This window comes from Micromys minutus (genome assembly GCF_963924665.1).
Source record: "Micromys minutus genome assembly, chromosome: 15".
NCBI classification, from domain to species: domain Eukaryota; kingdom Metazoa; phylum Chordata; class Mammalia; order Rodentia; family Muridae; genus Micromys; species Micromys minutus.
Genome location: NC_137984.1, coordinates 29,689,452 through 29,710,784, shown reverse-complemented (window position 1 = coordinate 29,710,784; position 21,333 = coordinate 29,689,452). Strand labels below are relative to the sequence as shown.

General features: G+C 41.5%; 1 protein-coding gene across 6 annotated transcripts in view; it reads right to left on the bottom strand.

The window, feature by feature from the left end:
- MECOM (MDS1 and EVI1 complex locus) overlaps nt 1-21,333 on the bottom strand; it is a 531,405-nt gene that overhangs the window by 453,784 nt on the left and 56,288 nt on the right. The window lies entirely within an intron of this gene.

Here is a 21,333-nt window from a genome sequence, read left to right as displayed (position 1 = left end):
CCTTCAGTCTACACTGTGGCACACATGCATCACCAACACCCTAACCCAGGTGTGTGCGCTCAAGTGCATGTGTGTGTGTGTGTGTGTGTGTGCATGTGTGTGTGTGTGTGTGCGCGCGTGCGCACATGTGAATTTACTTAAATAAGATGTTTTAAAAGATGGGACTGATCCCATCGCAAAAATTCTGCAGCATGGCATGGTAGCCTAATGCTGCTGACACAAACACTGCTGCATCTTTTGATTTTGAAAGATTGACCCGGTTTCCTATTCATCTTTAAAGTCCAGTTATTCAGCTGCCAGGAAAGAAATCATATTTAAAATTTCTATATGTAAAATGAAACGCTGAACTGGCTGTGGGCCAGAGTAGCCTGTAAAAAGCACCAACCCCACACAGATCCAAACTAACTTGTGAACTGTGACAATTCAGACTTTTGGCTCCCCCAATCATGTAGCAGAAACCAGGAGATAATTGCAAACGAATATAATCGCAATTTGACTAAAGAAAATATTTACACAAGAAAATCTTGTATCTTTGATCTTTGAAGTAGTTGCTAAGTCTTCTACAAGATGCTGAATTTTCAACATATGCACTCATGTTTCCAAACAGAACAAATAAAACATGCCAGCTCATAGATAGTGACTTTAATGCTGAAGTAACATACATACATACATATATGAACATATACACATATACACATGTGCATACACATCAAATGCATACACATACATATATACATATACACTTTGCTAGCAATTCTTTTTTTTTTCATTTCTTCACAGAGATGCTGCAGGTGAGTGCATTCTACTTTACCTCCTTGAGTACAGAACTATGTGGCTCCCTCTTCCCTGGTTCCTCCATCAAAGTTCTGCCACCCTGTTAGGCACACGTGTGCCGTTCTCTGTAGAGTGCAGCGGCAAAGAGAACCGGATTCTGAAACCAGCCAATGATGTGGAAATGAGGCACACAGCTCACCTGCTCCTGTGTCAGATGCGAGCCATACTGATTTCCAGGCTTACCTACTTCTATATTTTATACTGCAAACATTTTAGAGCCACGTTTTCCATCCGAGGTATGTTTTCCACAGTCAGCCAGCCCTGTATCTCACAGAGGAGGACAGTGGCAGGCAAGGGTGACTCAAAAGTGTTCTTTGCAACTTTGATATTTAATACTGGACTCTCTGACCACAAACGTCTAGTGCATCTCCTACAGGAAAAGCAAAACTTGTTTTTTTAGTATTTTTTTAAATAATATGCATGATTTGTTATCACTTTTACCTTCAAGAAGCATGACACACAATTAAAGAACATGAGCATTCCCTTTCTATATTTTGAGGTTGTTCCTCCCTCACATCCTCAGCTAAGGAAGCTCAGAAGACGACCTCTAAGCAGGTAACTATGTTGTCACTTCGAAAAACTGCCCGGACCAATGACCCTCCCTCCTCCCCTCCTGGGTTTCCAAGTTCCAACATATAAAACATACTCCAAATAACTAATTTGCTTTTCATTTTATTCCATATTAAAATGGGGGGGGGGGGACCCAGGGACTCACTTTAACTGTCAGCCCAAGAGCATGCCGCACAGCTAAAAGGACAGAAGGCACTGGCTTTCCTACCCGGAAAGGATAGAAAGGAGTCAGCCAAGCCCTACACATCTCTGGAAAAGGAGCTGTGCTGGTCGAGATTCCACACTTAGCCTTATCGCTGACAGCAGATACTAGGAAATCCATGTGTGCTTCTTCCCAGCATCTGTTTCTTCATTACCAAAAGCATGTGGATGGAAAACACATTCTCTAATTGCCCCTTGGCTCTGGTCCTTTGTGGGTGTGTCTTCTTTTGTGTGCTGTGCCTCCGCTCTTTCTGCTCTCTAATCTGATCTGTAGCTGATAAACCAGTCCGTATGGTGAAACGTGTGCTTAACTGGCCTCTCCTGATTTAGTCAAGGCATATCATGTCTCCTTTCCATCGCACACCGTAATTCGACAGAAAAATAGGTCTCAGTATCTATCCATTGAATCAGTTTCCTTTAATATACCTACATTCAAATAACATGCAGTTCTTGAGGAAAAAGAAAACAAAAAACAACCAATGACAACCTGTATTTTAAAGACGTCTTCTCTATGACTTCCCTGGGAATCACTCCAACTGTCTTGTCTCCAATGACAGCACTTGAACAAACTTGCATAACTGTCCTTTAAAATGAGACACCCCCTCTTCCCCTTCACTTTTACCCCCCACTTCCCTCCCTCGGCATCTTTGGCCGAAAACTGTTAATCCTCACGAGCCTGTCATTTTGGTCCACACCTAGACCAGAGACAGAGAAACAACAGATTGTCAACAAAACCAGAGTTTGGTTTTGGCTTTGGATTTCTACCAAAGAAGGAACAAACAAAATCTATACAATCATTGGTTTTCACTAATTTGTTTTTCTAGCGTGCTGCATTGCTGGGAGAAAATCTTCTGGTTTGCTAAGTAGATAGAAAAGTTGGGAAACCTGTGGTTGTGGGCACCAAAACAAATACCAGTGACAAACTAAGGAAGCTAAAAATAGACTGAATGGTGACAGGTCCTTCGAGCTGTGGCCTCCTGTGAGATCAAGCAATGAACACATACGGATAAGCAGCCGCATCAGCAAACAGGATTCCACAGAGAGCAAGAGACACTGCAGGTGTTCCACATGGAGTGCTTCTCAGAGGGCTATCTGTGACAGAACTGAGACTCTCGGTAGGTCAGGATAAAATCCTTTACTCAAGATTCAGACGCCACAGCTAGGGCAGAGGTCAGGCACTGCACTAGATACCTTTCCATCAGTATCATTAGATCAGCAAACGACAGTGTGGTTCTCATTGTCTTCCAGGAGACGAGGGCCAATTGTCACAGTCTCTCCCTACTGGGTGCCCATTGTCCCTGTTCCATCATTCACCAAATTCTCCAATGCCCAGTTTAGGTGCAGCCTTCATGAGATAACTAGGCAAGCACACTTGTCTCTGTCATCAAAGTCTACAGAAGCTTCCACTTCCACTTCTCCTGTTGCCTCATGTAGCATGGTTTTATTCAGTGTCACGGGATGGAAAGTCTATGTCTTAGAATTCTTTTAGCAAACCCCTTACCTTGTCTAGAATACTTCAATCAGCTACCAACACTTTGCACAATTGCCTGTAGACTAAGTCAATAAATCTACTGTTCTTAAAATCCCTGGGGAGATGTAAATAATATCTACCCTCTCCTCCTAAAGCCCCAACAATAAAGCAACGTAAAAGTTCACTGAAGACCCCCCTGGACAGCTGGTGAGTGTACTGGGCTTGTTTACAGAGCTTGGGAGAAGGATCACCCATAGGACCATGAGTGTGACTCAACAGCAACATCCTACAAAGCTTTCGCTCAGTACAAATAGCTTCCCCATGGCTGCATAGATGGAACCTCGTCTCAACTCCACCTTCCCCAGCCTATATACTCCAACCCCTCTTGAGACCCCAAGGCCATGTGCAATTAGAGCAGAACTGCATACAACTGTCAGGAAGAGGAGGCTGGGTATCAGATGAGCGTCCATAAGGGAATGTCAACAGTCAACAAGACCAGCTGGGATGGTTCTCTGCAAGTGGACACAGCTGGTCTTATGTACATCGCCCATTGTGGGGAAGAGTTCTGGGCCACACCCACTATATGGAAATGACACTCTGCTTTTCAAGGTCAAATATGCCATCATGTTCCTAAACATAAATTTTTAAGTCTACTTATCACCTTTATACAGATTTTTTCCCCTTACATCTCCATTTAGTTTCTTTCTGCTTCACTCCCACTGCTCTCTATGTTAATACCATCATGATGTCAAGCAGAAAGAGGGAGGTATACATAGCTCATTATATATATATGATATATTTACATAAATATATATATACCATAGAATATGTACACCCATAAAATACACTATATGTGTTTATATCTAAAACTCATATGTATATGCACAAACATAGGCCATGTATGAATTTATTTATTTAATTGCTAAATGTTTGCCAAGTTACTAGCATAGGGGAAAAAAAGTCAGCAATGTAGCCTCACCCTACAGTCTACAGATGGGAACATCAAACCTAGAGAAATTACTTTTTAAGCCTCCGCTCGATAGAAACAGAATATAAGATTTGGAAAGCAGCTATCAAAGTTCATCATAAATTCCACAGGAAAACAGCAAGAGGATTTCCACTGGGCCACAAGGAAATTGTGGTGGGACAAAAAATGCTGAAAAAGAAAATTTCCCTACAGAGCCACGAAGCAAATATACCCTACACAATGCAAGTCATCCACAGGCCCAGGCTCACTGCGGCCCATGAACTATCAGCAAGCAAATCTTCACTGGCAATGCTAGAAACACAGAGCTTTCAACACTAGCGCAGATCTATCGAATCTCTGGCTACACATTTCCCCAGGGAATCTATCTGTATTTCCCCCAGGGTTCCAAGGTTGGTTTCTGCACAATACAACTTTAGAACCACTATATAAAATACTTTACTGAACTGTGTATACAACACTATACAACAGACTAGGAGATGCTTCCGAACATAAGACCCTCAACTGCAAGGAGGGTCATAGATACATAGATAGATAGATAGATAGATAGATAGATAGATAGATAGATAGATAGATAGATAGATGGATAGATATACAAAGATACAAAGATAGACAGAAGTGATAGATATATACATACATATATATACAGACATACACAGGTAGATACAAAGATAGATAAATAGATGATAGATGCAAAGATAGAGAAAAGTATATGTGTGTGTGTGTATTCCATAGAATATATATGTACAGAGAGAATTCTATATTCTATAGAATATATGTGTGTATGTGTGTGTGTAGAATTATCTCCCTTACTTTTTCTCCTCCTCCCATGGTAGAAATCAAACATTAAATAAAGTGACTCAGGCATACCAGGCAATGGCTCTGCTACTGAGCTACAGGCCCAGTTCTAATCCATACGTTGAAAGCATTTCATGCCTAAATACCTCTAGACCTCCACCAAAAAAAAAAAAAAGAAGAAAAAGAAAAAAGAAAAGAAATGGCTTATCCAATGCTCAAAGAACAAAGAAAAACACATACACCTTTCTAGAAATAAGCTAGTGCAAAGTCTCTGCATGTATTTAGAGCTGTGGTCTTCTTTTGCTCTCTTCCCTCTTTTCTTCACTCCCATCTCTTCCCTACAATCATCCTCAAAGTGTAGCCCCTGGGCCCGCAGGATGAGCAATACTTAGAAACAGAGATCCTCAGGCTGCCTCAGATGGGCAGGCACTCTGTGGTCCAACAGACCCTGCAGGAACTTCTAATGGAAGCTAATATTTAACAACTCCTCCAGTTCCCTTCTGTTGCTGTGACAAATACTACCACCAAAAGCAACTTAGAAAAGAAAAGGGTTTATTTGGCTAATACTTCCCTGTCACGGTCCATCCCGGAGAATAGGCAAGGCAGGAACTCCGGCAGAGACCCTGGAGGAATGCTCCCAGACTTGAGATGTTCAGTGAGCTGCTTTTACAAGCCAGGATCATCTGCCCAGGAAAGGGTGCTACCCACAGTGGGCTGGGCTCTTTTACACAATTAAGACAATCAGCACAACCTGGTACAGGCATGCCCACAGACCCACTTGATAGAGGCAATTACTCAACTTAGATTTTTCAGGTGATTCTAGGCTGCACTAAATTGATAGTTGAAGCTGTCTAGGACAAAACCACGCGGCAGAAAAGTAGTTCCCACCGGCCCCTCTCCATTCCTACAGTCTGTGGAGAAACAGGGAGAGGGCAACCACCCTCGTGGAAGAGGATGCAGGTTCATCTGATCCCAGCACTTTGTCTGCAGGCATTGTGCGCCCCGAACTTTTTATAGAAACCTTATACTAAGAATTGGATAACGTTCATCATCTTACCGGCATCTTAACCAGGCAGTCTCGCTAAGACACACGGATAAACGCAACCCTGCTAAGTCTCAAATGCGCATGTATCACGGAGTTAATACAAGTGGGACCACGATAGTTTGAGCTTTGTTTGAAGTGAACGGGTTAGTTTATGGGTTCGGATCGATGCTTTCTAAGCACCAGCTTCCAGATTTGCCCGTCACCTGTGGAGAGTCGCATCAGCCTCTGCTTCCCCGGATTCAGGCTCCGGGGATCACTGCCAGAAATCAAAAATATTGAGTGGTATCTGTCCAGAGTTAAATTATTATCCATGATGAAAGGGATTTTTTTAAGGAAGTAAAGTTTAGTTTTGCTACTCAAAGACATGGAGATTCCAGTACTACCCATTTCAATTCTAAACTAAAGTTGCTCAAGGAAGTGAAGAGAGAAAAAAAAAAATCCATGTCTAAAATCACACCACCCACCAACGATTACCTAATACAGCGAATGTATTACCTCTTATGCTTCATAAATCTTAATTAAAGCTGTTAGTTTTCCTATTATGTGATCGAGAAATGCCCCATTAAAGTTAAACCATTTCTACAAGTAATTACACACACACACACACACACACACACACACACACTTTAAAATTGCTTCACACATACTGGAAATGTGTCTACTAAATCAAAACTTGCAGAATTTCATTAATGCAAGTTTTTTTTCCTATCTCCCAAAAGTCAGATATGCCCCAGAGGAACCCGCACACTCAATGTTGGCTCCTTATAACACAATTTCATGTTCACAAACACAACTAAAGTATTTAAACATTTACAGGGGTTGTCATAAATGCTTTTCTCATTCTTGATCAAATTCAACCTTACACTTAATACAGTTAACTGTAGTTATTTAATTTAAAAACTTGAGATTCCAACCTCAAAAATTTATAACAATATAAATGCAGTTACTCGACTCTAGGAACTGTATACTATGGGGACCTCATTCTTCAATCTGAAACACAAATGCCCAAACCCGTGAGGAGATGTTTTTAAAAGTAGACATTATTTTAAATAACTTGTGGCACCTTGAAGAAAGAACAGAAACTTCAAACAAAAAGAGAACTCTTATTCAGACACTCACACCTGTCACCCAGGAACACACCAGCAAGAAAGAAGATGGTGTGTCGCTTCTGTGTCTACCCCTTTCAGATTCACACAAGAAAACCAGACAAGCTGGTTGGTTAGTGGGCAAACCTAGTAACTGGATGTTTTCCATTACTGGTAATTCTTCGTTTCTATGGAGGTAAAGTTACTTCACTCGTTGAAATGTTACAGAAAACCCTGAATGTGGTAACATTAAAAGTTGGGCAAGGTTAGATGCCAGCAACAGAATCGCTGCCCTTAAGGGAAACGGCTGCGGCTCATGGCTATGCCGGGAGCTCTCCCCTGGGGCACACCGCTGTGCACATTCACAAAACATGGCACAGGGTGGGAAAAGACGGATGCAGAAAGACGCAGCATCTCTCAAGGCTGAGGTGACTTTTTTGTTTTCTCCCTTTGTGCACAGCACTCTAGAACTGAGTCTCTACCTGGAAAATCACCTTTATCAGAATTTGTAACGGGAAAGTGTTTTCGGAGTGTATAGAAGGGGGTCAGGTTTGCTCATGTCTGAGTGTCTAAGAATGCACACAGCTCAGACATACATTCCTTTCTCCCCGGGGTGATATCCAGGCCAGAAAATAGGTGCAGGGAGATTGCTTTTCACCACGTAACACATAAGCCATTAAATTTTCATTTGACAGAAAATTAAACTCAAAAAAATTGAAACGAGGGGAAAAAAAGAATGCTAAATTGAATTAATTAATGCTCCCACTTAGCAACAAACACGAATAGCCCTGTGAACTCTGGTATTAAATATAAGCTTCCCAATATAAATTTCCTATAGTTACAAATGCATTAAGTTACTGAAATGCCTCTTGCTTTGTGATTATCCTTTATGAATATAAATTGCACTGGTCAAATATATTTGCATTTTTTCTTATTAAGTAGAGCATATAAAATTATACTTATTTTGTAAAAAGTTTCCTAGAGAGAGAGAGAGAGAGAGGGAAAAAAAGGAAGATTGGACACAGAAGATCTCCAAGCAGGATAAAGGAAAGACTAAGTATGCTACTACACTTAGTCTGACAAGGAGAAGGACCATCTCTTCAAAGGGTAAAGTTAAGTAAAGTAAAAGACAGGGGCTCATTAGGAGATGGTCAATATAGGTTTAAAAATAGGCACAGTAATAGCACAAGTCACTGATAAACGAACAAGCAGGAACCAGAGTCTAATGACAGCTCAGAGGTCAAAGGGCTCCGGAAGTTGGAATCGGCCATAAGGCTTTTCCTCAGTGCTGAGAATCTGAGAAGAGGAAACTAGCTACTGACAAAAGGCTTTAACAGTGAGAGCCAGAACTGCTCAGAACTGCAGGGAAGAGCGCCTAGTCCTGAACAAAGAATCAGGGGGATCATGGACTCTTGTACTCCAGAGGGAGGATGCTCTGGTCAGGTCCCATGGCAGCCGGTGCCAACCAGATGCCTTCAAAATCACTGGGCTTTTCTCTTAAAAACAAATATGAAGATAGATACATGGGCAGTGAGTTTAGTCTGAACCAGTATTCTTACACCAGGTCCCTGACAATGGAGCACCCTGGCTGACAAGGAACCTTACCCACAGACCTGTATCTCCTAAAAGCTCTCAAGCTGCATTTGTGATGGGTGTGGCAAGGCAGCTGTAGAGGGTGCGTGTGCATACAGATGCAGGGCCTAACCTGCAATTCCAGGCCAGGAGAGCGAAATGAGGATCCCAAATCAACACGGGCAGAAGCTAACCATTAGTGCAGTGTTTCTCAACCTGTGGGTCACGACCCATTTTGGGGGTGATCTAATGACTTTTTCACAGAGGTCACATCTCAGATAGCCTGTATGTCAGACCTTTTTATTACAGCCCACAACCGTAGCAAAATCACTGTTATGAAGCAGCAATGAAATAATTTTATGGTCTGGGGTCACCTTACCGTGACAAACTGTATTAAAGGTTGGAAACACTGATTTAAAGAAATACACATTAAATATGGAGGGGGGCGGCCCACTCTTTACTTGGCTTGGTAAGTGTTTACTTATGCCAAGCAAACAAATATATCAGGTGACTGGTGTTTCCAGCTCTAGGAAAGAGACACCCAAGTTCCTGTCCTCCCACGAAACCATATGTTAGAAGGAAACCGACAGTACTGACCCTCTGTGACCTTCAGAAGACAGTGGCTTCGCTGGCTTTGCTAGAATAAAAGCAAGAGAATGTATTCTTCCCATTCATGGTTCATGGTTTGAACTGCTTCTCTATGAAAATAAATTCAATTCTTCGAAAGAAACCAGTGGGAGGAGGATGTCCTTGAATAAAATTTTGAAAACAAATGTTCATTATGAATTAGCATTAGGTACAAGAAATAAGCAGCAATTTATAAAATCAATCTAAGAAGAGAGAGCTCCGTCCCACCCTCCGCACCAGCATACAGGCCTTGGAGAGACAATGACTCCTCTGGGGACCGGATAAGCAGTAAAGGGAAATTCCATCTGAGCATCTGAGCACACTGTATGATCAAGAGGCCTCTGACCATGAGAAAGAGAGAGAGAGAGAGAGAGAGAGAGACCCATGCAACCCATTGTCTGCTCTCCTGTCTAGAGTCTGGGGCACTGAACTTGACTCCTCAGAGCGAGCAGCAAGCAGGCTTGACCATCAAGCCCTCTCCCCACCCCCCTTTACTTTGTTATACTTTAAACTTTTAGGTTCTTATTTTCTATTCACCTTCTTACGTTTGTTTTAATTTTGTTTACATAAATCTATTACTGGACAGCTGTGCTGTTTTTCTTTTCTTTTTTGCCCCACTCAATCCCCCCTTTTTTTCTTCCTTTCCACTATACATTTAGTGGAGTCTTGATTTTGCCTTTTTAAATATAGCTTTTTTTAAAAATTACACCATAATTTAAAAACCACCACCCCCAATTTCCCTTTCTTTCTCAGACCCTCCTATAGACTCCCCCTAATCTCTTTCAAGATTGTGGCCTCTTTTTCTTTAACTGTTGTGGGGTGTGTGGATGTGTGGTCCTAAACACAGACTGTGTAATGTTACTTCTATGTATGTGTTTTCAGGGTTGGTGTGCTCCTCCCTGGAGAAAACTATTTCTCCTGCTCCCAGCTTTCCTGTACCTCTTTGACCAGAGCCTTATGAGCCTCCCCTTCTCCACAGAAGCATGTCTGTCTACTGGTGTTATCTTATTCTGTTTAAGAATCCATGTTGGTAAGACTTCATAGGTATAACTTCACTGACATTTCTAAGAGATACGATTTCACAGAAGACACCCTAGTCTCTGGCTATTAAAATCGTCCATGATAATGCATGAGTCTTAGATTCAGGAGCTGTATTGTAGATGTATCAGTTGGAGTTTTCCCATCTGAGCTAACAATATTGCCCCTGAGAGGCATAGACAATCTAACAAAAACCACAGCACCAGTTTTGAGACTCTCTCATTTGAGTTGTTGATGAGGGTTGCCCAAGAGATTTCGCAAACATTATAAACTATTGGTTTTGCCCTTGGTTTCCCACCCCACCCAGTAAAGGAAGAAGGTAGATCTCTATCCCTAAAGACACCAAGCACTGCAGACACAAGGCCCTGAAGCTCCTGAACTGGAACCGACCTAGAGCCACAACAATGAGCATCATGGTGCAAGAACTCCAAGGACGCAACAGTGGTGCTTACATCTTGGCGGTACCAACAGCTCTCCAATTAGACTTAAGACCCATTCAACAAGAGGGAAATATATCCTGGTACTGAGAACTAAGTCAACTACTTAGGGCTCCTTTGTTTACTATCTATACACCTACTCTAAATGTCAAATGTTAACCTTACTGCACATTCCTATAGCGCCAAGCTGCTATAGAAAGATCCCTGAGATGGTTTGAACAGTCCCCAGTGGGTTTGAGTGATTGATTCCCAGCTGTGGAACTACAGAAATGCATGCATACCAAAAGCACACTCTTGGGTCACTGAAGAAATCAGGAAGGAAATCTTTCCAATCCTAGAATCAGATAAAAATGAAAATACAAAATAGTATAGCCTTTGGGATACAACTAAGACATTTCCAAGAGGAAAGTGTACGGCTCTGAGTGCTTACCATCAACTACCAGAGACCTTAAATGCATAACCTGAAGCTTCACCTCAATGCCAGAAAGACAAGAGTAAGTCAAACCCAAAAGCAGTAGGCAGCAAGAAATAATAAAGATTGGGGCACACATTAATGAAATACAGACTAAAAGAACAAAAACACAGAATTAGTCAATAAAGAGTTGGTCCTTTGAACCAATAAAAAATACTGACAAATCCCAAACTAACTAAAACAAAAGAAAAAAACAATAAAACTATAAATAGAAATGGTGTTGCCACATGGTCCTACAAAATCAAGAGAATCATCATGGAAAGTTCTGAAAATCCATGCTAGAAAGAAAAAAAAAAATCAAGGAACTAGTACAGTACAGCCTCTCACTATAGAAATTAGTATGCAGATTCCTCAAATAACTAGAAAGAAAGCTACCATATGATCCAGGAATATCACTCTTGGGCACATGCCCAAGGGACACATACCTCAAAGATACTTATACATGTATGTGTGTTGCTGCAATATTCATAAAAGCTAAGAAATGGAACCAGGCTAGGTGCCCATCAATACTTAAGTGAGGTAAAAAGAAGGAGGAGAAAAGATCCCATAGAGGACAATCGTTCCATAGTTTTTTTTTTTTTTTTCACATTTTTGGTACATGTATGCATGTGGTATGAACAAGAGTGAATGTACAGTGTTCCTTGTCATGTTGTGAACCTTAACATCAGCTGGTACTTTCTAAAAAGTTCTTAGTAAGTATGATCCATTTGTGTTATTTCGTGAAATAGCAGAGTTGATTATCTAGTGAAGAGAAGGATCTTCAGAAAATAGGAAGCAAGAATAACTCCAGCTGACATCAGTGTTGTAGTGGAAGTACAGACAGACATCAGAATTGTAGGGACCTAGGGAAACAGACGACAGACACCTTGAAATATGGCAGGTTGCCTGTGAGCCCAACAAACATCATCACAGATGACTCTCTAGTAGAGTCACTGCTGCTAGTCTTATGGAGTATTGTAAGCTACACCATATTCCTGCAGTGGGTTTGTTTATATCTCATCTCTACCTACTCCCATCACTAAACTGACAAAACCCCTAATGTCCTGCTAAGGTCACCATCCCATAAGTGTGAGTCTATCCCGCTGAAACACAAGTTTGAGAGTGAAGAAGTTCGGGATGCAACGGGTGACTCAGAATCAGCCCCCATTCCCTGTGACAGACGCTAAGTTACAGTACAAACCTACCAGAAAGAAGATGATGAAAGTCTACTGTCTCAGTAGTATTTTCCATTGCTGTGAAGAGACACCATGACCAAGAAAATATTTAATATTTATAAAAGAAAATATTTAGTTGGGGGATTGCTTACCGTTTCAGAGGGTGAGTCCATGACCAACATGGTAGAAAACATGGCAGGCAGTCACGGTGCTGGAACAGTAGCTGAGAGCTCACATTTTGAGACAGCAACCACTAAGCAGGGGCTGGGGCACTAATTGGGAATGCCATGAGCTTTTGAAACTCAAACTTACCCCCTGTGACATACCTCCTCAAACAAGGCCATACCTACCAAACCTCCCCAAACAGTTCAGCAATAAGGGAACAAGCATTTAAATATTTGGACCAATGAGGGGCAATTCTTAATCAAACCACCACAATGAATTCTCCAGTTGGGAATGGTTGGGAAAGCCTTAGTAGGTCAGAGGCTTTATTACACATAAATTAGCAATATAGAAAATTAAAATAAAGAACAAAATATACTCAATATCGCATATGATAAATATGTTGATTATCAAATAGAAATTGATTTAAATTTTTTTTCTTGTATAGGAACTTGCTAGTTAAAATGAAGTCATGGCCCAATGTCAACTCAGTTTATTTGTTTCTATCCCAAGCTTGTATCTCAAATATGTTACATAGTCAGGAATAGGTTTTTCACTTCTGCATCTACTGCCTTAACCTTCTGAGTGCTGAAATTACAGGCATCAAACACCGGATCTGACTCAGGATTGAACTCCAAACCTCCTCCATGTTAAGCACCCAGCACCCCCCAAAAGAGTTCTTATTTCATGTTCCTATGCTAGTCTACAAAAATATTTTTTGAGATTAAAAATTATTGAAATTTAGTATAAACTTGGGCAGGAAACCAAGCAACAAAGAAACCCAAGTAACAGAGTGTTTATGTGCATGAGCAATGCCTTTGAAACAAGAAGGGAAGGGAAGAGGTGGGGAGCACCCTCTCAGGGCTAAAGTGGAGGGGAAATGGGGTGAAGAACTCTGGGAGTGGGCACTGGGAAGGAGGACAACATTTGGAATGTAAATAAATAAAATAATTTAATTTTTAAAAAGTAGAGCCTGAAAAGATAGCTTATCAGGTATAGGCAGTTGCTGCCCTGTCTGACCACCTGAATTCAATCCTAGGAATCCAAAATGGTGGAAGGGGAGAGAACCAACTCCAGCAAGACATCCTCTGACACTGAAAACATGCTGTGGCATAAACAAACCAACAGACAAATGAAATGCAAAGAGAGATGAATAAATAATGCATATATGTAAAAACTTAATTAAATCTGAGAAAAAAAAATTAAGGTAGTCTGGTTTTCAAACCTAAAAAAAGAAAGTCTTAAATACAATAGATGAAATGTATGCATAATGTCTCAAAATAATTCACATGGAAATGTGTCCTTAAATGTACTAAGTGTCATTTAGAAGTCCAAAACCAAGAAGCAGCAGTTAACCTGTGGCCATGATTCATTCTCTCCCTTCCAGGGGAACAAGGTCTGCAAAGGCTTCAAGCTGGAGGCTCAGTTCCAGCCCAGGAAAGCCTGCTGGTGTTTCCATTAGAAACCACATTTCGGGAGTTTACAAGGTGAGTGTTTTTAAAATATATTGGGTTCATAATGAGCTCACATATTCTTCAAATGTTTTTTTTTTTTTTTTTTTTTTTTTTTTTTTGCACTCCTTTTTAAAAGTGCGGCCACGTTTGTGAACAAATCATAAACAAAATTTCAGGTGATTGCTTTTGGCAGAGCTCCAAGATACCGCGGCTTAAAAAAAAAAAAATGCTTAAATAAGGTAAAAGGGCTAATCATTTTTCTTAATTTGGGAAGTAGCACAGAAAGCCCAACCCGGGACTCTCTACAAGACTTCCCGTTTTAAAGATTCTCCCTCAATAGTTTGGAGTGGTCCAGGATCCTAGCTCTGTAGCTAGAAACACTCAACCTCAAAAACTCCATTTCTAACTCTGGAGATCTATGAAATAATTGCTGCAGCATTAGGCCTCTCTAAAGTTATTAGTGGTCAAAATTACATGTACCATGAAAGCCTGGAAGATTCTCAAAATGGAGCTAAAAGCCAGGTGCCAGAACACCTACACTTAGGTGCTGCCGCAAACCCCAAAGTCAAACCAATCCTGAAGTTTTATAAGCCAGTTCCTGTGCCAACTTCCAGCTTAAAATAGTCCAGGGGAATGCTCCACAGGGAGCTGAGTTGATGAGTAGGTTAGAAAAACCATTCCTTTCAAAGCTGAATAAAAAGGAAAGAAATCCAGAGGTTCTGCCAAATACGAAGACTACTCTTTGCAACAGTTCTTAACACCTTGGAGGACTTGTAAAGAAGGAAGGCAGTGGAGATGCCTAAGCTAGAAAGTCTCTTCCCACAAGGAATGGATTGTTGAGTGTGATTCATCAGCCTCTTGTGGGGCAGCACTGGATGGAGAGGTGCCACTGGGTTCCAGAACCATTTGATGCAAAATTCTCCCCCCACACATCTGGCCAAAGCCCAGCATGTGAGGAAGAGTTATTCTCACAGTGCCTGAGACTTGTCTGCATTTCCCACATCCACAGAGCAAGCTTTCTTGTATGGACTCCTTCTATATCCCAGAAACTTGAGAAGCAGCTGCCTCCCAAAAGGAAGAGGCAAACTCACTCATGCTTGGTCACACGAACCCTCCAAAACATGCAACACACACACACACACATACACACATGCACACAGCCAATTTAAATTGGGCATTGTGAGATGGTGAGATATATTTTAATTTCAGCACTTGGGAGGCAGAAGCAGGCAAATCTCTGTGAATCCCAGCTAGTACTCCCTAGGAAGACCCTATTCCCCTATCCTCCCAAAAAAAATGAAATGAACAAAACCACCAGTTTAAAGCCAAGCATGGTGATTTTACCTATAATCTCAGCCCTTGAGATGCTGAAGCAGGAGGATTATCATGAGTTTGAGGCCAGCTGGAGTTACCTAGTGTCTTCCTGGTCAACCTGGAGACCCTGTCTCAATAAATAAATAAACATCAGTTTGAATCCTGACACTATTTTCCCAGAGTAAAATCCTTAGGCATGAGGCTACATAATTACCTGAGGCCATTATGAATGATGGGCTAGAAGAAGAATCTGGCTAGGACCTTCCATGTTTATTCCTATGAGCTGTTGGAATTGGGAACCGGGCTTCTGCATGAACATGACAACTAAAAGCATGACACCCGAGGACGTGTTGGGAAGACTGGCCTCTCCAAGGCTGCAAAGGGCTCAGGGACCTACTTCCCAAGCTATCAGAAACAAACTCTGGAGAGAGCCCTCCTAACAAGGACCTACTTGGTCCTAGAAAGGAACTTGCTAGAGACCATTCTTGAGCTGCCCTCTAGAGGAAGCTGCCACAGTCACAGAGTCTTCCAGTGCAGAGCAGAAAACTGAAAGAAAGGTCTAGGCCTGGAGTCAGGAGAAGCAGCATTCCTTGGTAATCTTTGTTCCTTTCTCACACTTGTCCATGCCCACCTCTAAATTAAACTGGCTCTCTCTCTCTCTCTCTCTCTCTCTCTCTCTCTCTCTCTCTCTCTCTCTCTCACACACACACACACACACACACACACACACACACACACGCACTCACACTCACTGATCACCTAAGATCAGCACAGAAGCTGAGGCATCTCTTCCCGAATCTCTCCCATCTTGCAATGGTTAGGTTGTGGGGCTTTGCTTACAGATAGCAGAGAAGCACATAAAAATTCCCAGGGATGTAAGAATGGTCAGTCCCAAAGCTTGGGAGAGACCTTCAGTAAGCACAGAGATGCCCAAGATGATAATGTGGCTGGCAGGTTCCCAGATACAAAAGGGCCAGCCAAGATAAAAGGATGGGGTGTTACTCAGGGTCCTCCATGGGACATCACACCATGGGCCCAGATGAACCTTCGGTAGAACCTTTTAAGTCCTACCTCTCAGAGGCAGCCAGTGGGCCTGTTAGCTTCATTGACACTGAAAGTTTGCCGTGCTGGGAGAAAATAGCAGGATTCTATGTTTTTGAATGGTATGTGTGTTGGTTTTTATTCCTCTATTGACACAGCTCTAGAGAAGGCAAAGGAACTACATATTCGCCATGCCACAGGAAGCTTCCCCAGTGTCCCGTGAGCCAGCTGTGCTAGATGATGACAGCTGGTGCTACACAATTGTCCTACAGGAAGAGAGGAGATGATATGAGGGAGGGGGGAGTCAAAGGACAGGTGACGTTCTGTGACCGGGTGAGAATACACTCAGAATTGATCTATGGGTCATAAGATAACTCATCTTTATGCTTGCCACCACACCTGAAGAGATGAGTTCTATCTCTGACACCCATGCAGAGGAAAGATAGAACTGGATACCATAAGATGTCCTCTGGCCTGCACACTTGAAACATGTTACAAGTACACACACACACACACACACACACACACACACACACACACACACATGCATGCGCATAGCTGCAAATGAATGTGTACTTTAAATTACCTTTTAAATTTTTATTTAGACTTATCTAGTACTCATAAATCTTTTACACCATCACTATATTGACTGGTATTCTGCAGATCTGTTTATTTTTACCTATAAATGAACATGTATACTAAAATTTACCCCTTTTCTAGGTTTGTAACTCTCATTACATGCTGAAAAAGCCTTTGACAAAATTCAACACCCCTTCATGATAAAAGTCTTGGAAAGATTAGGAATTCAAAGCCCATGCCTAACATGGTAAAAGCAATATACAGCAAACCAGTAGCCAACATCAAACTAAATGGTGAGGAACTTGAAGCAATCCCACTAAAATCAGGGACTAAACAAGGCTGCCTACTCTCTCCCTACCTATTCAATATAGTACTTGAAGTCCTAGCCAGAGAAACTAAGCAACAAAAAGAGGTTAAAGGGATAAAAATTAAAAAGGAAGAAGTCAAAATATCACTACCTGCAGATGATGCTATATGATACTTAAGTGCCTCCAAAAATCCCACCAGAGAACCCCTACAGCTGATAAAGAACTTCAGAAAGTGGCTGGATATAAAATTAACTCAAACAAATCAGTAGCCTTCCTCTACTCAAAGGCTAAACAGGCTGAGAAAAAAAAATTAGAAAAACTAAAACCTTCACAATAGTCACAAGTAATATAAAATCCCTTGGTGTGACCATAACCAAGCAAGTAAAAGATCTGTATGACAAGAATTTCATGTCTCTGAAGAAAAAAAAAAATCAAGGAAGATCTCAGAAGACGGAAAGAACTCCCATGCTCATGGATTGGCAGGATTAATATAATAAAAATGGCCGTCTTGCCAAAAGAAATCTACAGATTCAAGACAATCAATACAATTCAATACAGTACAATCCCCATCAAAATTCCAATTCAATTCTTCATAGAGTTAGAAAAAGCAACTTTAAATTTATTTGGAATAACAAAACAAAAAAACAGGATAGTGAAAACTATTCTCAACAATAAAAGAACTCTGGGAGAAGCACCATCCCTGACCTCAAGCTGTATTACAGGACAATCGTGATAAAAACAAACAATCAACAAACAAACAAACAAACAAAAACCTGCTTGGTATAGGTTCAGAGACAGGCAGGTAGATCAATGGAATATAATTAAAGACCCAGAAATGAACGCACACACCTATGGTCACTTGATCTTTGACAAAGGAGCTAAAACCATCCAGTGAAAAAAAGACAGCAATTTCAACAAATGGTGCTGGTTCAACTGGAGGTCAGCATGTAGAAGAATGCAAAACAATCCATTCTTATCTCCTTGTACAAAGCTCAAGTGCAAGTGGATCAAAGACCTCCATAAAGGCAGATACACTGAAACCTATTAGAGAAAGTGGGGAAGAGCCTTGAACACATAGGCACAGAGAAATTTTCCTGAACAAAACATCAATGCTCTAAGATCAACAATCAACAAAGGGAACCTCATAAAATTACAAAGCTTCTGTAAGGCTAAGGACACTGTCAATAAACAAAACAGCAACCAACAGATTGGGGGATAGATCTTTGCCAATCCTACATCCTTTAGAGAGCTAACATCCAATATATACAAAGGACTCAAGAAGTTAGACTCCAGAGAACCAAATAATTTATTTTAAAATGGAGTACAGAGCTGAACAAAAAATTCTCAACGGAGGAATACAGAATGGCTGAGAAGCACCTAAAGAAATGTTCAGCATCCTTAGTCATCAAGGAAATGCAAATCAAAACAACCTGAGATTCCACCTCACACTACTCAGAATGGCTAAGATCAAAAATTCAGGTGATGTCAGATGCTGATGAGGATGTGGAGAAAAAGGAACACTCCTCCATTATTGGTGCAATTGCAAGCTGGTACAACCCTGCTGAATATCAGTCTGGTGGTTCCTCAGAAAATTGGACCTATTGCTACCTGAGGACCCAGCTAGAATACTCCTGGGCATATACCCAAGAGATAGTCTAACATATAACAGAGACACATGCTCCACTATGTTTATAGCAGCCTTATTTATAATAACCAGAAGCTGGAAAGAATGAAGATGTCCTTCAACAGAGAAATGGGTACAAAAAAATGTGATATATTTACACAATGGAATATTACTTAGTTATGAAAAACAGTGACTTCATAAAATTCTTAGGCAAATGGACAATGGAACTAGAAACTATTATCCAAAGTGAGGTAACCCAGTGACAAAATAACATACATTGTATGCACTCACTGATACGTGGATATTAGCCCAAAAGCTTGAAATACCCAAGAAACAATTCATAGACCATATGAAATCCAAGAAGAAGGAAGACCAAAATGTGGATGCTTCAGTCCTTCTTAGAAGGGGGAACAAAATACTCACGGGAGGAAATACAGGGACAAAGAGTGGAGCAGATATTAAAGGAAAGACTCTCCAGAGACTGTCCCACCTAGGGATCCATCCCATTTGCAGCCATCAAACCCAGTCACTATTGCTGATGCCAAGAAGTGCTTGCCGACCGAAGCCTGATATGGATGTCTCCTAAGAGACTCTACCAGAGCCTTACTGACACAGATGAGGATGCTTGCAGCTAACTATCAGACAGAGCATGGGGACCCCGATAGAGTTAGAGAAAGGACTGAAGGAGATGAAGGGGTTTGCAACCCCAAAGGAAGAAAAACAATATCAACCAGCCAGACACATACTCCCAGAGCTCCCAGGGACTAAACCACCAACCAAAGAGTACACATGGAGGGACCCATGGCTCCAGCCTCATATGTAGCAGAGGATGGCATTGTCTGCCATCAATAGGAGGAGAAAACCTTGTTCCTGTGAAGGCTTGATTCCTCAGTGTAGGGAAGGCCGGGGTAGTGGGGTGGGAGTGGGTGGGTCGGTGGGGGACATCCTCATAGAAGCAAAGGGAGGAGGGATGGGAGAGGGGGGGACCAGAAAGGTGGATAATATTTGAAATATAAATACATAAACTATCCAATAAAAAAAAAGAAAAAGAGAGAGAGAAATGATTCTGCCAAGAAGCCAGAATAACCTGCAAATGTGACCCTTCTCCAGGCCTGTGACATGTGACTGGTAGGACCAGTTTAGAGGGGAAAGAAGGATTATTTAACCAAGCCACCAAGCAGATGCCTGCTGGTTAATATTTAACTTAGTCCCAGTGGTATTCGTGAAGCCTGATCAGAAATTAAACAATATACATTGTTTTCAACAACAAACATGCTGATAAACGATGTGCCAGCTCTTGTCTCGTAATATTTACGAATCAAATATATAAGTATGTAGGCCACACTGCAACAACCAAGGGGCTCCCGAGCTATAGACGTTTATACGTGAGGTTCGTGTGTTTGTTTCTTGTGTGGCTGTCTAGAATTGTGCAGGCAATGCAGAGGCAGCTCTGCTCTTCAAGGTCATTCGAGGTTCCAAGTCCCTTCTGGCCTATGGACCTGCCATTTTCTGGGTGTTGTAGACAGAGCTGACTCTCTGCCAACAGTCTACTTTCACACCCACTGGAAGAGTAAAGAGAAAAGGGATAAATAGGTAGCTTCCTTGTGTGAGGGGCAGATAATTTAAGTATAACACTTAACACACACCATTGTTTCAGATCTTGAGTACCCACATAGAATGCCAATGGAATGTCTAACTCTAACTCCAGTAAGATGTTAGATACATAGACTGTGATGACCATTTGCCAAGTTAAGTTATAGACTCAAATCATAAAAGGAGATAAGAATTAACTCCAAGAGACAATGTGGAGTCTGCCATCTCATCTCAAGAAGTCGCTCCAGCAATCCTGCTGTGAGCCTCATTTATACTTGGAGATCAGCAACCCCCCCCCCCCCCAAGTGCCTGTAACAGGAAAGAGCAGAGATAGAATTCAAACTCAAGTCCTCCTGCTTCGTTCTGCCACACTGGGGAAAGTGTACCTACTAACTAATCGGACTCCGGGATTCAAGAATCCAAGGAAGACTGAAACTCAGGCCATGTGCAGGTTTAGAGAGATAATTCAGCAGGCAAGAACAGTGGCTGCTTTGTCAGCCCACACGTCAGCTAATGACAATCTGTAACTAGTTCCAGAGGATCCAGTGCCTTCTTCAGGTCTCTGTAGGCACTGGGAATAAACATGATACACAGCCACACATGCAGGCAGAATAGCCATACACATAAATAAGTTGAAATTAAAAATAGAACTTGAAACAGAAAAAAAAAATACCATGTATAATTTTTATAATACTGACCCTTAAAGAAATAACATGAATATAAAATTCAAATGAGGGGGAAACATCATAAGCTCCTTTTTTGAAGGGAGACGGAATTTACAGACTATTGAAATAACACTATAAAACACTCTCAGGAACTGGGGGTTGAGCTCATATGTGAGGACCCGAAGTCCCCAGCACCCAGACACAGCAGCTTGCACTGAGGCAGAAGGATCCCTGAGGCCTGCCAGCCAATCAGCCTTTTGGCAAGCGTCAGGTCCAGTGGGAGTCGTGAGTCAACAGAGCTGTA